The sequence below is a fragment of the Acomys russatus genome, chromosome 7, assembly GCF_903995435.1.
Source record: "Acomys russatus chromosome 7, mAcoRus1.1, whole genome shotgun sequence".
In the NCBI taxonomy this organism is placed as follows: Eukaryota; Metazoa; Chordata; class Mammalia; order Rodentia; family Muridae; genus Acomys; species Acomys russatus.
In genome coordinates this window covers 64,316,326-64,319,844 of record NC_067143.1, presented here as the reverse complement: position 1 = coordinate 64,319,844, position 3,519 = coordinate 64,316,326, and the positions used below count along the sequence as shown (strand labels likewise).

The window sequence follows — 3,519 nt, the reverse complement described above, 5'->3', positions numbered from 1 at the left end:
GGAAGAGTAGCTCCAAGAGACCCAAAAAAGCCACATCCTCCAAGGAAGACACCCTCCAAATGGGGCTTAAGGAGCTACTGGGATAGAGTAATTTAGGGACAAGCCAGCAGAGAGACAGATGATATATCCAGGCAAGTCCAAAGGAAAACTGATCGTCTATTGCTGTACCTACCCTGCTGAAACCAGCTCATGCCAGTTGGTTACACTGTCACTGACACCTAAAGTGCCCCTTCTTCAAAGGGTTGAGTAAATGTCTTCATCATGTCTACTGGCAACCCCTCCAGGCCCTTACCTCTAGTGGCCACACCTTATTTCTCTTCCTAATACAGCCCAGCCTGGTCTGCTTTCTGTTGCAATCGTGTGTGTACGCTTGTCCCATCCTCCCCTAGGGATGGAACAGTAAAGTCTGAGCTTCGTGCAACTGCAGGGGTCCATCCTCCTGTGAGGAAGGTGTGTAGTAACATTTCGTGGATATGAGTCATTCACATACAACAAATCCATCCCATAACAGAGGGACTAGGGGAGGCAGTGTCTGAAGCTAGGGCCCTAGGACCTTTCCCTGAGAACGCTGCAAGAGCAGTCATCTACGGCCAACTTAGCTCACCTGTGCTTAAATGATCCCGGCAACAGATCTCTAAATGCTTCGAAGAGGATGGATGGATGGATGGAGGAAGGGAGAGAGAGAGGAAGGGAGGAAGAAGGGCATATAGAAGAGAAGGTGGAAGGAAGGAAGAAACTAGAGGAACTCAAGGAAGATGAAAAGCAGAAAGGAGAAGTGAGAAGGAGAAGCTAAGTGGACAGGGAAACCTAGCCGCAGGATGCATGCCTATCCATACCCACTGGAGTTTTCCTTATATCTTTCCCAGTTTTGAAATATTCCAAAAACAAAAAGTTAAGATAAGTGCAAAAATCAACTCTATTTTAGACAGCTTATATGTTTAAAAGTAAAGTAAGTATGTGGGCAAACAAACAAACCAAATACGTATCAAAATGAGTTTTCCATCCCAGAGCACAGGTGGGCTTTAAGGCTTACAAGCGAAACAAAGCTGAGTATACATTCTGTGACTCTGTGTGATTTCCCAGGAAGACATTATAGCTTTTATCAAAACATTGCAGGTTTATAAGTCCCATACCACCGCCCCAAGTGTTAAAAAAGTGGCTTACAGGGAGACAAAGGAACTTGTATTAGGGAGTCAACAGTTGTAGAAGGCTAGATTTCAGAGACAAGGAATAGCTTGGAAAGCCTTGAGCCTTGACACTCCCCACCCCATCCACATAGGAACGCCAAGCCCAAAGCAGGGTCAGTGAGTTGACTCCAACAAATGAAACATGTACCACCGATTCCTAAGTAACAACTAGGACCAGAATGATTTCCTTATGTCATGGGGCTCCCCTGCCTCCTAGAAAAGCCATTCTGAAAAGCATTTCCAGACAACAATGGCCATCTTGTCAGCTCTCATGGACAAGGGCATGCATCTTTATTTGAAACCAGATGAACGCATTCTCACAGGGCCGATTGCAATGGAAGCTTTGTCGGGTGGGCTTGAGGCACATCACGGGGACCACAGATATTCTCAGCTGTAAGATAGATGGAGCAGGCCACTAACTAAGATTGATGGATGGTGCCAGCCCTGGAAGACCAAACACAATGCTGGGATGGCCAAGTGGGGGAAGAAAATTAGTTTGCTAGATTAGAACATATTAACACAAGTCAGACAACTGTCATGTCACAGCTCCTCACCGTAATGCTGATTGGCAGGCAAGCATTTCTGATTCTGATGGCCATGGAGGCGAAGCGTCTGCAATCTGTCTCGCATGACATTCCACCGGCTGGCAAGTCCCCGCTGCTAGAGAAGTCAGCTTTTCTTAGAAATCTGTCCCCCTTGGGTCTTGTTTGTCAGGTCCCCAGGCCAAAGGTGCATGGTGAAATGGGGCCAAACAAGGTAAACTAGCTATCAGTGGTGTCAGCTGCCAAGAAATAGGGAGGCTTCCTGAACTTCATTCAAGAAGTACTGTCAGACAGCTAACAGGCCTGGTACTGGGATGGCGAGGGCAGAGAGATACAAAGACAAGGCCCCAGCCCCAGGGAAGGTCTTACATCACCAGAGAGCCCAAACTTACATGTGTGGTCAAATTCAGTAATGAAGCAAAGCAGGCTGGCGTTGGTGGTGGTCCCCTGGTTAAACCTTATCTGGTTGATTCCAATGAATGCCACCATCTTGCCTCTGTCACTCCTTTTTGGACTCCACAGAAGATAAGCACACCCATTTTTCACTAATATTAAGCGAGCGAAATTGGGAATCAGTCATGAGTCACTGAGACCCAAGTCCTGACCGGCACGGTGTGATTGGCTTCTACTGTCTGGAATTTTCAATATGGGTCTTTGTGTTGTTTGTTTGTTTTGTTTTAACAGACTTAATTCACTTTATTTTTCTTGTATAAAAACCCCTATGTGGTAGCCAGAGCTGGATCCTGGGTCCTTTGAACATACACTCTGGTGTGGGTTTTCATGAGATGGCCGGTGAATTCCTGATAAGGAGACTTAGTGAACACAGTCTCTTTCCAGAGGTCGGGTGTCAGGTAGCTGTAGGCCTTGGAGATGGCATCAAAGGTGGCCTTGGCAAAGTTGCTCTGGGTGGCAGTACAGCCCCTGGCTGACGTATAGCAGTCATCAATACCAGCTGTCATCAGTAGCTTCTTGGGCACAGGAGCAGAGACAATGTCAGTGCCTCTGGGGGCAGGGATGAGACACACCAAAACAGAGCCACAGCAGCCTGTCACCTTGCATGGAACAGTGTGTGGCTCTCCAGTCTTGTTCCCCCAGCAGCCCTTACACACAAGGATGATGGAAAGCTTGGCCAAGATGATGGCCCCTTTGATAGCAGTAGCTACCTCCTCGGAGCATTTAACACCAAGACCAACGTGACCATTCTAGTCCCCAATAGCAACAAAAGCCTTGAACCTGGTCCGCTGGCCCAGCTGTGTCTGCTTCTACACTGGCATGATCTTGAGAACCTCATCCTTCAGGGATGCTCCAGGGAAAAAGTCAATAATCTTAGATTCCTAATAGGCAGAGAGAACAGGTAGATCTCCTCTAAGGACTTGATCTTCATGTCCTTCACCAGCTTGGTGATGGAGATCCACTTCTTTTCTTCAGATTTTTCTCCATGAGCCCTGAGGGCTCAGCCATGGCTGCAGGGTGCCCATGACTCTGGCCCCTAAAAGAGCTGCTGAATCCTCCATGGAAGCTGCTGAGGCCTCCTAATCCTGGGCCTCGGGCCCTCTGAGCACTCCTGCTGCCCCAGAGGCATCCACCATTTAGTGTTTTCCCATGGAAGAAGAAGAGGATCTTTGTTTTGATTTGGGTTGTTTTGTTCGGTTGGTTGATTTTTGTTTTGTTTTGTTTTTGAGACAGGAGAGAGAGAGGGAGAGAGAGAGAGAGAGAGAGAGAGAGAGAGAGAGAGAGAGAGAGAGAGAGAGAGAGTAGCCCTGGATTTCCTGGAACTCACTTTGTAGACG

General features: G+C 47.7%; 1 pseudogene; it reads right to left on the bottom strand.

Moving 5' to 3' along the window:
• Nucleotides 1–2,448: 2,448 nt before the first annotated feature.
• On the bottom strand, nucleotides 2,449–3,318 carry LOC127192312 (40S ribosomal protein S2-like; annotated as a pseudogene).
• Nucleotides 3,319–3,519: the final 201 nt, after the last annotated feature.